Source organism: Trifolium pratense, linkage group LG6, assembly GCF_020283565.1.
Source record: "Trifolium pratense cultivar HEN17-A07 linkage group LG6, ARS_RC_1.1, whole genome shotgun sequence".
Lineage (NCBI taxonomy): Eukaryota > Viridiplantae > Streptophyta > Magnoliopsida > Fabales > Fabaceae > Trifolium > Trifolium pratense.
The window spans coordinates 14,187,672-14,201,816 of NC_060064.1; the positions used below are offsets into that span (position 1 = coordinate 14,187,672).

The 14,145-nt window shown below is 31.8% G+C and overlaps 1 pseudogene; it reads right to left on the reverse strand.

The window, feature by feature from the left end:
- The window catches only part of LOC123888253, a 28,266-nt pseudogene extending 14,592 nt beyond the window's left edge, over window positions 1–13,674 (reverse strand).
- Between the last annotated feature and the right edge of the window lie 471 nt (window positions 13,675–14,145).

Here is a 14,145-nt window from a genome sequence, read left to right on the forward strand (position 1 = left end):
ATAAAAGAAAATGAAGTAAAAAGACAAATGGGTAAAAAATAAAGGGGGAAACTCGGAGTTGAACCCAAGCCCTCTACTTGTTCAATCAAAAGTTAGAATACTGGGCCGACATGCACCTAGTCATATAAACATAGCGTAATTGATATATATATATATATATATATATATATATATATATATATATATATATATATATATATATATTAAAATTACTTTTTTTTACACTGTTCATCAACTTTAACCTCGTGCTCACAAAAACCTCAAAAATCATTTTTTTCATTCTTGCACCAAATTGGATATGTAAATATACCATTTTTCTCAGAATTTGATGAGGATTATGAATATACACTTAAATTTTATTAATTCTTACACAAACATTCGAATTTTCATATTAAAGTAAGAACCTTAAAAAAAAACATATATGCCGAGCCCGGGCATGTGCCCAGGCAAGCCAGGCGGCAAAATCGCCCCTGCCCTTAAATAACTCTTTGTAAATTTTTGTTAGAATCACTTCTCTATATTAATTCTTTTATTTATTTATTTATTTATAAAAAATAGTTATGTATTTTTTTAATTATAAGCTTAAATTTAAAATGTTATTCATAAATATAAATATTATTTAAATTATTAATTTTTAAAAGATGATCTTTATTAATATTATATTTTAATTTTTCTAAAAATTTCTTATTTACAAAACAAATACAGTAAAAAACCTCAATGTATTTGATTTGTAAATAAGAAATTATTAGAAAAATTAATATATAATATTAATAAAGAGCGTCTTTTAAAAATTAATAATTTAAATAATATTTATATTTAAGAATAACATTTTTAATTGAAGCTTATAATTAAAAAAAATACATAACTATTTTTTATAAAAAATAAATAAATAAACAAATTAATATAGAGAAGTGATTCTAAAAAAAATAAATACATAACAATTTTGGAGTACAATTTTCATTGATCTAGTATATTAGTAATTTATTTTTTATAAGCAAATGTAGTACTTAATTAATTTGGGCTTTACTATTAAATTTACGTTTTTTTATTTTTATTTTGAGAATATATATATATATATATATATATATATATATATATATATATATATATATATAAAAGAAAAAAACTACTTTCTTTTAGTTTTAACATCTTAATTCAAATTATATTAAAAAAAAAAGTAAAAATAAAATTCATAAGGACACTGAAGTATGAGCTCATTTATATCAAAGCTATGAACAAAAAACATGAATGAGAAAAAAGATATATTCACCAAGAAATGATCATATGAAGAAAATTCAAAAGAGTTATTGCGAAAGCTCACCAAGAATGAAAGGTAATGTTCGAATTCCACCTCGTCTATGGTGGCTCATCTTCTTCTTGCTCACTAAAAGAAGGGATAATATTTTGAGAGGAAGGAATATAATAATAATAATAATAATAATAATGAAGTGAATATGTTTTCTTGTCTTTGTCTGTAAAGAGTACATGTATATATATACAATAATAATAATAGGTTAATCAAACATATAAATAATCAAACATAAATATAAATAATTACAAATGATTACAAATAAAATTATTCTTAATGACAAAATATTTCATTCTATCACACCCCTCGAAGCCAGAGGTTCTCAAACGCTTAGACTGCTCCGGAAATCATCAAAAAGAACACGAGGTAAGTCTTTGGTGAAGATGTCAGCAATCTGGTGACGAGAAGGAACATGAAGGACGCATGTCTGGTAACGAGCGACCTTTTCCTAGACAAAGTGGATGTCCATTTCAATATGTTTAGTACGTTGATGTTGGACTGGATTACAAGAGAGGTAAATGACACTGACATTATCACAATACAAGTGAAAAGTGAAGCTCCAAGAGAAGGTTGCGCAGCCAACTAGATTCATAAACTACATTAGCAACACCCCTATACTTAGCTTTTGCACCCACGTATTATTTCTAATAAAAGGCATTGCGAATTTTCAATTAGGGTCGGATAAGGCTAGTTTGGGATTTTTAGAAAGAGGGGAGATGGTATGTAAGATCCTGATATTTTATACTATTTTTATAATTAGGTATTTTATTTCAAATATGCATATTAGAATACTTTATTGTTGTTAAATGAAATTATTTTATCTTTATGACTTATTGAGTGATAGTATTATTTATAATGTTTAATCATAGGTCCAAATATCTGCTCTTAATCATTTAATCGAAGTCTTATTTTGTTTTAGCATTGTATAGGAAAAATATATTTATGTTTGATATTACGAGTATACTGAATATTAAATTATTAACTAGAGTGATGAAATTTTAATCCAGGAGACACGTTTTTCATTTATTTTTCCTATTTAGAATAGTGGGGTTTAAATGACTTGTTTTCTTTTTCCTAAATAAAATGTATTCATTCATTCAAATTGATAAGAGTACATCGATGCAATACTAATTCAAACTCGCTAAAAACAAAAAAGATTAATTTGCGAACAAACTTGAAGTTTTCGGAATATTCATGTCTCCGGATCTGTAGCGTTGATGACACAAAAGTCATTGATTGAATCTGCACTGAATCAACCTTAATCCTTCAACATAAAACAAATGAACAATGAGACAACAATACACCGCACTAAGACGAGATAACAGGAAAATCAAAACAAAGAAGGATGAAATCACAAAAACGAAAAAAAGAAATACTAAATATACGTGGAAACCACGCTTATTTGATTAAAATATAAATAAAAACGATTTGGAGGGGTGATTTTAGATCTAAATTGACCCTAAATCACACCTCCTCTCCAATAGATCAAGAAGAAAAGAAAAAGTGGTGACGACTAGAGTCGGAGAGAAGCCTCTTAGAGAAAAACAATAACTTGTTTTAAGGAATACGTGGTTTCATTATTGATCTAAAAACTAATAAATTAAATATGATATAAGCATGTATTGTGAGGATGAGTATATACTTTGAAAATTTGAGTGCTACTTCCTTTCCTTGTTACACGGCAACACAACCACACTCTCACATTTAACTCAACTATAATTCCATTTAATTTGGAAAAACAAATTAGTGGATGAATACTCTATTAATAACTACCGGTTCCCTCTTTTATTTGGTTCTCTAAATTACTCATTCTACACTAAGAAATAAGCAAAAAAAAAAAAAAAAAAAAAAAACATCGAGAATAGAGAGGGCTTAGCCAGAAGGAAAAATACATCTAAGGGGGAAAAGATCAAACTAAAGGAGCCAATATTTAAGTCTATCACCATAAGTGTATATTTAGCCCAATCTTATATATAAGGAACATATTGAGAAAAACACACATACTAAAGAGGCTTATTTTTTTTTATTAAAAATTCTAAAATGTTATGTGTTATTCCAAAACTAACATTGACAATGTGTCTCTGTAATTAATGCATAACATTGGAATAAGTTGCATTTTATACAATTTAATAGGGTATACAAGAGATTATCTATTTAATATAGAATAAATTTAAAGAGTGTTTCTTATAAAAAAAAACAATTTTTTTTCCAAAGTGTTCCTCATGTGATCTTTATGGCGTGCGTAAATGATATATGAATTATTGTGATGCACGAATTTATTGAGTTTATTTCTTCTTGTTAACCGTTGATTTATTATGTATTTTTATTTGGTGAATGAATGGGTCTTTGGTTGGTGATTGGGGTTATCATTGGGGTGATTTGTCTCTAAACCGGAGTTAGAACAAGATCGTTTTGATTAGCTACTTGGTGTGAGTAATTTTTTTGGTGTGACTGACTTAGCGGCGATAGGGCATTCATACATGCATTGGTAATGACGTGGTTCGGAATAATACCCAACGGTGGGGTACCGAACCTTAATACCCAACGGTGGGGTATTGTGTCCAATGGTGGGACATTTTACTCTGCGGAGCGGTGATATCCGGATCATATAGGGTGCATTAGAGTATCATATAGACTAACATCTAGGATTTGGTGAGGCATTGGAGGGTGTAACTATGGTGTCGTGCGGTAAGTGATTGATATCTACTTGTTTTATTGTTGATAATTTATGATCATCCAGCATGAATATATATATGTATACTTGACTTATGTTTCCTATGTTTTGGAGAGACCCTCACTATAAATTTATAAATTTGGTCAGGTTACTAATTCAGTATATCAGAGTTGCGTAGCGGGAGCATAGTGACGAGTAGTCGAGGCTCCGAGATTTGTGGACATTGGTGACCATCTATAGGATATGTTTTGAGGTAGTAAAAAGTCAAGAGTCTTGGTTTAGAATTTTATTTTGAGTTAAAGATAAATTCAATCTTTTGTAATTACTATATTCTAAATTATTAATTTCGAGAGATCTATTATTAAAATGTTTCATATTTAGTAATATAAGTTTATTTTATTTTATTTTAAAAAAAAAATGGTACACCGTTTCCGTTAAAACTTTATTAAATAATGTTCGAAAATCAGGATGTTACATGGTCGGATCATCGATGGTAACAGAAAGGTTAAATAGCTTTCTAGGTTTGTAGATGCCCTGCATGCTACGGGTGGCCATAGTTTGAGTAGGAGGTGCAGGCTAGGCCAGTGGTATAGGTGATGTACCAAGTGTATTCGTAGAAGGGGAAGAGGATGTTGTGGTGGTGGAGGAAGTGGGAGAGGGATTATGTGGTCCGGTTGCTGAGATAGACGAAGGGTCAGGTATAGTAGGTGGTAAACTAGAAAGGTCGCCGAGAAGTGGTTGCAAGGTGGGATTGGTCCACTTATGGACAATAGATGGGTGCAGGTCATCGGTGAAACAGTCACAGGCTGTGAGAGGTGGGGAAGACATGTGGGCAAAGTGAAATCGTGTCTCATCAAATATGACATGCCAGGAAATGATGATCTTTCTGTGCGACAAATGAAAACATTTGTAACCTTTGTGATTAACGGGATACCCTAAGAAGACACACGGGGTCGAGCGTGGTTGCAGTTTGTAAATAGTAGTGGATGGAAACAAGGGATAACAAAGACAACAAAAAATACGAAGATGTGTATAGGAGGGATCGCGATGATACAGAAGTTGAGTAGGAGAGTGATTTGACAGATTCTTTTGGGGAAGAATATTAAGAAGATATGTAGTCATCTGAAGGGCATGATGCCAAAATGATGGAGGAACAAACGAATGAGCGAGAAGAGTGCGAATAATGTTATTAATAGTGCGTATTTTAAGTCCCCTTTCCCATTTTGAGATGAGGTGTATGGGCAAGAGAAACGAAAAATGAGACCATTATCAGCACAATGTTTATGGAATAGTGTATTGTCATATTCACGCCCATTATCACATTGAACACATTTTATAGTTTGAGAAAATTTTCAACTTCAACAACATTTTAAGATTCCGTGCCACCCACAAATTTTTTTTTTTTGTCGTCTGCTACTTAAGTAGCGGACGGAGTGAACGTTTGAACCGTCATTATGCTGAAATAGCGGTCAAATTCCCTATTTAAATAGTGTACCTATCTTATGCTGAAATTTTTCTTAAGTCATTGAAATTGTTTGATATTTCATAACAACATACCTGACTACCGACGGGTCCGCTAGTTAAGTAGCGAACTCAGTTCGCCAGACAAGTAGCAGATATTACTTAAATAGCGGAAAAGTAAATAAAAAATAAGCAGGGCGAGCGAAAAGCATAGGGGGATGCCAAAAGAAAGTTTCTAAAAGATATGCTTCTTCCTAGATTATTACCTTAGATTGGTTTTCGAAATTAGGCCAATTAAATGGACTACATCAACAACATAATCAATTCAAGAAAGTTACTTCTGGCTCCCCCGGCAGTCATGGTCACCCCCTGAAAACCCCATTTTACCCCTCTCGCTACTTAGAAAGCGAGTGTTTAAATAGCAAAAATGGGGAGGGGGGAAGAGTTCGCTTTCTAGAATGCGAACTACAGCTGAGTTCGCTTCCTAGATAGCAAACTGCAGCTGAGTTCGCTTTCTAGATAGCGAACTGCAGCCAGTTCGCTTTCTAGGTAGCAAACTGCAGCTGAGTTCGCTTTCTAGAATGTGAACTCGTTTTTTCATGATTTTTTTCATTCTAGGGGTGGATTTGAGCTAAAAATTTGACACTCGCTACTTAGAGTGCGAAAAAGCGTTCGCATCCTAGAAAGCGAGAGGGTTAGTTTGGTAATTTCAGGGAGTGACCGAGTATATTCAAGGGATGCGAAAAGTTCAAATCTCAATTGAAATGTCATCACGAAACAGGGTATTATTTTAAGGAGTCCCTCTTTTTACTATCATCCTTTTATCATTTGAAAATAAAATGAAATATAATCTTACCATTAGTAATTTTATTTCAAACTAAATATATTAATTTTCGGTACTTTTAAAATGTTTTAAAGATTATTTGTTTATGATCATTATATTTAATAAAAAAAAACATTTTAAATTTCTCACGAACTATTAAAAATATGTCATTTTTTTATGAGTTTAATGAAATGTACTATATAATCTAAGAGTGTGTTTGGATGAGGGATTCTAGAAATTCAATGGATTTTAAATACTAGGCAATTCAATTGATTCAATTGAATTCCCTTGATTTTCAAATTCCAGTGTTTTGATAAAGTGTTGAAATTCCATCAATTGTAAAATTCTTTGTTTGGATAATGTAATTGAATTTCCTTCATTTAATTTTATTTATTTTAATAAAACCGACCATAAACCCAAAAATTGGCCGAAAAACCGAAAAAATCGGCGGAAAAACCTAAAATCGGCTGAAAAATCTAAAATCGACCAAAAGCCCTAAAATCGACTATAAGCTCTAAAATCGGCAGAAAACCCAAAAAATTAATCGAAAACCCAAAAATTGACCCTAAACCCAAAAAATCGGCCGAAAAACCTAAAATCGGCAAAAAAAACCCAAAAATCGACCGAAAAACCCAAAAATTGAATATAAAACCCAGATTCTTCGGCCGATTTTAGGTTTTCGGCCGAGTTTTTTGGGTTTAGGGACGATTTTAGATTCTTCGGCCGATTTTTTGGATGTTGGTCAATTTTGGGTTTTCGGTCGATTTTTGGTTTTTCGGCCGATTTTTTGGGTTTTCGGCCGATTTTAGGGTTTATAGTCGATTTTTAGAATTTTTGCCGATTTTTCGGGTTGCCGGACGATTTAGGGTTTATAGTCGATTTTTTGGATTTTGTACAATTTTTGGTTTTCCGCCGATTTTTTGGGTTTTCGGTTTTCTCGGCCGATTTTTTGTGTTTTCAGCCGATTTTAGGGTTTATAGTCAATTTTTGGAATTTTGGCCGATTTTAGGTTTTTCTTCCAATTTTTCGGGTTGCCGGCCGATTTTAGGGTTTATAGTTGATTTTTGGGATTTTGGCCGATTTTAGGTTTTCGGCCGATTTTTTGGGTTTTCGGTCGATTTTTGGTTTTTCGGCCGATTTTTGGGTTTTCAGCCGATTTTTAGTGTTTATAGTTGATTTTTGGAATTTTGGCAGATTTTAGGTTTTTCTGCCGATTTTTTGGGTTTTCGGCCAATTTTAGGGTTTATAGTCGATTTTTGGGTTTTTGGCCGATTTTAGGTTTTTTCTGCCGATTTTTTGGATTTTCGGCCGGTTTAGCGTTTATCGTCGATTTTAGATTTTACGATCAATTAGTAATTTTTAAAAGTTTATAGAGAAGAAGGAATTTCAAATTCTTTGGTTTTAACTTTTAAGTGTCATTTTGAAATTCTCCAAATTTAACTTGAACAAAATACTTCATAAATTTCCATCATTTTGAAAATTCTTCAAATTTTCATCCAAACAATGGAATTCACCTCAAATCATTTGAATTCCCTCAAAACATTACTTTACCTCAAAAAATTCTCCCATCCAAACACACTCTAAGATCTCTTCGGTGAACAATCTACGAGCAATTCTGTAAATGCTCTTTGTAATTTTGGAGTCTGCTCTAATTCTAATGAGCCTCCTTAACTCACCTTATGATTTTAATAAATTGTACTAATTTAAATTTTTATGAGTTGTTCAATCTTAATGGAAATTTTTTTTTTTTTATGGAATTGGAGACAACTTTTGTAATTAGAATTGCCTTACTTAAAATAAGAGAAAGTTTTTTGGTAAACTTATATATATAAACAATGTACTATCAAATGATGATATAACTTATAAGTACATGTGAAAAAATAAAATAAAAAACACACTATCACCATTTCTTATAGATAATATGTATGAGGTCCTAGGTTCGATCCTCATTGCCAAATTGTAAAACAAAAAACCATTTCTTAAACACATAACTTATAGCTTGTATATAGGAGTTGAACCTTATTTATACTAAACAATATAAACCACACCATAATAATTTCATTCACCTTTACTAAACCCTTTCTTATCATCCTCATTAACATCTTTTAACTTCTCAACTGATGATACATTTGAACTTGCTTGTTCCAAATCTTCTTCTATCTTCCTTTCACAAATTTCTCCCACAGGCTTATAAGTATAAAACCAAGCACATATTACAAAATAAATAAGATTAATTACTTGAATACCACTAATAAGAAAATAATAATAATCCAATCTACCCCTATTAAGGTTTCTATCAGGAAGCCAATTATTCTCTTTACCAGTATACTTATGGACTAATGATACCAATAGTGTTCCCATATAATTACCAATAGCTGTAGTTATGCAGTATAACGCGGTGGCGCTACTTCTCATACTTTCCGGCGATTGATCAAACAGAAATTCTAAATGTCCAACAGACATGAAAACTTCAGCTACTCCATGTAGACAATACTGAGGTACTAACCAAAAAACACTTATAGGGATTATTGCTTTTGGATTATCCAATAAGTTATAATCTGCAGCTACTGATTTTCTTTTAATTTCTACTAATGCTGAAACTATAGTAGCTATAATGTTAATCACAAATCCTACTCCCATTCTTTGTAAACATGTGATTCCAGCTGGATTCTTTGTGAATCTGCGAGCGAATGGAACGAAATATCGTTCGTATAGCATAACTCCTGTCATCATTGTTAGGACACTGAAAATTGACATATTGGCTGGTGCTATTTGGAACGAATGAGAGAGGTGACGATCCATTGATCGAGCTTGTTGTATGACGAAACTACCTAAATGTGATGAAGAAGTTATGAGTAAAATTCCTGAAGCCCAAATTGGAAGCATTCTAATGATGGATTTTAGTTCCTCAACTCTATGGACAGTTACTAGATTCCATAGATTTGGTGGTGTATTTGGATCTTTGACATCTTCTTCTGTCACAATTGCAGCCTTGTCTAACCATCTGCAGATGTACCATAGAGCAATTAGGTTCTAGGGAAATATAAACTTTATATGGTCAAATTGACATCATATTGTGAAGGTGATTTTTGCAAATATTGTGCAATACTCCCTCTAGTCCTTTTTATAAGAAACATTTGATTTTTTAGGTTTATTGAATAATTGATGTATCTGGTACCAGATTCAGATACATCAATGAACCTAAGAAATCAATTGTTTCTTATAAAAACGACCGGAGATAGTACTATATTTTGTCAATTTACAAATTTATGCAATAATTGTGAAATAGTTCATTAGATAGTTAAGCGTATTCATTCAAATAAAACAAGAAGTTGAAATAACCAACTCAATCTCTATATTCGAATTCTAATTCTTTGTGGAAATTTGTAGAAAAGATTCATCGCACTAAGGTACTTAGCATTTGGAACTATTGGATTAAGATCAAATGACTTAATTTTCATGTTCGCTTCAGTACTCCTAATTTTATGAGTTAAAAATCAAAGTCATCTGAACTCGGTCCAATGACCCTAAGCAATTATCTACCTGAATGCGCGGAATATTTGATCGTAGTAACGAATATTTGACTTACTTATATTGATTTGAGTGTAAAAGATTTCCTTCTAAAGCAATAGGAGCATCAAGTTCCCTATTTTGGTAAAGAAACTTAGGATCATCAGGTAATGTCTCATTCCTTTTCTTTGTAGCAGCGACAATCACTTGAGCCAAACGAACTAAAGGGCTTCCTTCTGGTTTCACAGTCTTATACAATGGTGAACCCAACATAAATGAAATTATTGATATCATCATAGCAATGGTGGGAATGCCAAGACCCCATCCCCAACCAACATTGTCTTGAACATAAACTACAATGGTCAAAGCACTTAGAGAAGCAAAACCCATGATGAAAAAGTACCAATTGAAGAGGTTCCATTTCCTAGAAGCTACACCATCTTTTGTCATGTCAAATTGATCTGCTGAAAATGGAACAACACAAGGTCTAATGCCACCTGATCCAAGAGATGTTAGGAGGAGAGATAGATAGAGTGCTGATAATTGTGAAGATGTTGCTTCTTGGCAGTTCACTTGTGTTGGACATGGTGGAGGACGAAAATAAGGTAGTAAAGTTGATATAGTAATACTAATCAATCCCTGTTTCAAGCAAAATAACATGGCAACATTATAAACTAGGTATGCAATGCTATATGTTGTATTGAAATGAAATATGATACAATCATGGTTTTAAATTGGTGTCTACATCCACAATATTGCATAGATACGGTAGCTTCTGCAACAGCATTGCACTTCAATTGCGATGGACGGGCCCGGCCCAGCCCGGTGGTCAAACAAAATAAATGGGCCAGATTAGCCCGACCCGATTATTATTGGGCTACCAATTATCAAGTCTAACCCGGCCATGTGGGCTAATGGGCCAGCCAGACCCATTTCATTTTACTTTTTTCCTGTTTATTCAATATTTTTTTATGTCATTTTAATGTAGTAGTTCTTCATAATTATAAATTTTATGGATATATTATTCGATGCAAGTGTAAATATACCCCTTTTAATTAAGCTTACACATTTAAATATATTTTTTATAATAATTTATCAATCAAATGATAATTTTTTATATTTTCGTTGATACTATTTTTACAAAAATGACATAAATGTGTTTATAATGGGCCGGCCCGAAGCTCAATGGATCAGCCCAGTCCAGCCCGATGTCCATATGGGCTAAATGGTTTGGGCCAAAAAAGTCCGGTTATATTTTGGGCTATATTTTAGGCCCAACCCATCCAAGACTGTGAGCTAATGGGCCGACCCATCAGCCCGACCCATCGTTTACAGTTCTAATATTTACGGAGCAACCTGAGACTCTATTATATGGTGGGTAAATAACTCTATTATATAGTGGATAAATAGTATAGGTGGCACGATAGTACTATAATTTGTGAAAATAAAAAATTATTTCACGCTGCAATGCATGTCGCAGTAGCCACTTACGCAACTGCGGCCGCAATTTAAAACCATAGACACAAGTAGTAATTTACATTCTTAGGTTGTATTTAAAATGGTTCTCGATCTTGACTCTTGAGGGTAACTAGTGTAATCAAATGCAATAGGTAAACTAATGACTAATTTATATTATGAAAGGAAGAGTATGAAACCAGTTCATAGATGAGACATCCAACAGTAATGGTCCAAAACCGTCCAGCAAAAGAGTCTGCACATAGAGCTCCAACAAGAGGGGTGAAACTAGATGTTCCACCAAAATTTGTGAGTGTGTTTGAAGCTGCTACCAATGGCATATTCAACTCTTGTGTTAAGTAACTTATCAAATTACTATGAAAACCAGCACTTGCAAATCTGTCACACACTTCATTTGCTGCATATACAATATTGTCAATCACATGTTAAATTATTTGCCATTGATTGGTAACATAAAATATTTTACACTATTAGTTTACTAGAATTAATATGATCAATAAAAAAATATGTGATAAATGATAAATAAATTTATAGATAATAATAGGCCCTTTGTGACCCACTCATCTGACCAAAATTGACAATGGTTAACAACTGGCAACTGGACAATGGTCGACAGTGCAAGAATTTTTGGGTACATCATTCATATATTGCAGGATTCAGATTTTTTTTTTTTCTTAATGTCTCAAATTTAACTTGGCTGTATACGGCAGCACCACTAGCCAATTTGTGGATATAATAGTTGAATATGCATTTTGTGGTGAAGAAAACCACAGCATTATAGACCATCAAACTATGCATATGGACAAAAGTTGCAGAATATTTGCACGTGGAAACTGTTTATAGGCATGGCAACGGAATGGGCAAACACTATTGGAGGCACCACAAGATCTTAGATCTGAAAGCTTGTTGAAGCTTTCAGATCAATGAGATGTATACCATGTTTTTCCTCGTGTTAGAAGTTTACGATTGTCTTCCGTATCACAGAACTTTATCTACTTATAGTATGATAATAAAAATGGTACTCCCTTAAATCACTTTTTTGTAAATATTTGTTAAATCACTTTTCTATATTAACTCATTTATTTATTTATTTTTATGAAAAAAAATCATGTATTTGTTTAATTATAAACTTCTATTAAGAAGGTTGTTCTCAAATATAAATCTTATTAATTTAAATTATTAATTTTTAAAAAATGCTCTTTATTAATATTATATATATTGAATGACATAGAAATTAAATCCCGTTCGTTCACCCTCGGACTTGAAATCGACTAAGTTTTTTGCCTTGCGACTTGCCTCTCTCACTCTTAATTTTTCTAAGAATTCCTCGTTCTCCATTTCTTGTAAGTTTTGTCTAATACTAAATGTCAGTTTTTCTCTGACCTAAAATTCAAATTTTGATTTACTACGTTGTAGGAGTCTAACCCTTCCATTAGACTTAACCTCTGTTGGTACTATCTTTTGCTTTTTTTGGTATACATACTGCTACCATAAGTTTTTTTAATACTCGTAAAAATGATAAAATGGACTAAATTGAAGGAAATAGCTAGGTACATTTATATTTTAGGTTTAACTACACATTGGTCCCTTACGTTTATTTTAGGTTTTAATTTGATCCCTTACGTTTAAAAAGTATCAATTTGGTCCCTTACGTTTATTTTAGGTTTCAAGTTAGTCCTTTCCGTTAGTTTTGCCACTAACACCGTTTGAACAATACATGTGTCAGTGTGTCCAAGTGCCATGTGGCAGTCCACATATGCATAAGAAAAAATATATTCTGTAGTTATTTTCCATGCAAGTGAATGTATTATATAGTTGTCTTGAATGATTTTACTATCCATGCAAGTTAAAACTCCATTTGATTTTAAAAACAATTTATATACCATTTTCATTGATCTATAGTATATTAGTAATTTATTTTTTATAAGTAAATGTAGTACTTAATTAATTTGTGCTTTACTATTAAATTTAAGTTATTTTAATTTGGAGAAAATATATATAACTACTTTCTTTTAGTTTTAACATCTTAATTCAAATTATATATAATAAAAAATAAAATTCATAAGGACACTGGTCTGAACTCTTATTTATTTCAAAGCTATGAACAAATTAAGAACATGAATGAGAAAAAAGATATATTCATTGAGAAATGATCATATGAAGAAAACTCAAAAGAGTTATTATGAAAGCTCACCAAGAATGAAAGGTAATGTTCGAATTCCTCCTCGCCGATGGTGGTTCATCTTCTTGCTACTCACTTCTTCCTTTTCTACCATTTCCATACTATCCTTAACTCCCTTCTTCTCTATCTCCATTTCCCTTAATATGATGTACTAGACTGTTTAAACACTTAGTGTGAGTTAGTGTGAGTGTCTATATATAGATACACCTCTACTACAATTATATGTTTAACTATATATGATAGTTGCCACTCTATATATATAGATAGAGATGGATTGATTTTCATGCCTCAAAGAATTTATTTTTTTTTATTTGGACACTTTTGTTGTCCCTACCAATATAAGGGAAAATTAGATAATTTGTGACTTGTAAATAAATGTTGGTTGAAAAATGTTTTTTTTTTTTTTACTAATTAACATTGATCTAATGGATTAATCCGCCCTAGCCCGTTCTGTTAGTAGGTTAATTAGGTGGGACGGAATGACTAGTGATGGCGGATTTTAAATTTTAACTTATTCTGTAAAATAAAAGGCGGGTTAAATAATTAGGTAATAATTAATTTTTATTTGAATTTTTATATTAAAAAACATAAATTTAGGAATGTAAAAGAAATTATAAATATAATAATAGTATAATATGGAGGCTAGTTGGTGGAGAAGCAAGACAAATGGTCCATAATGAAACATGTTATTGAATGATGAAATTTATTAG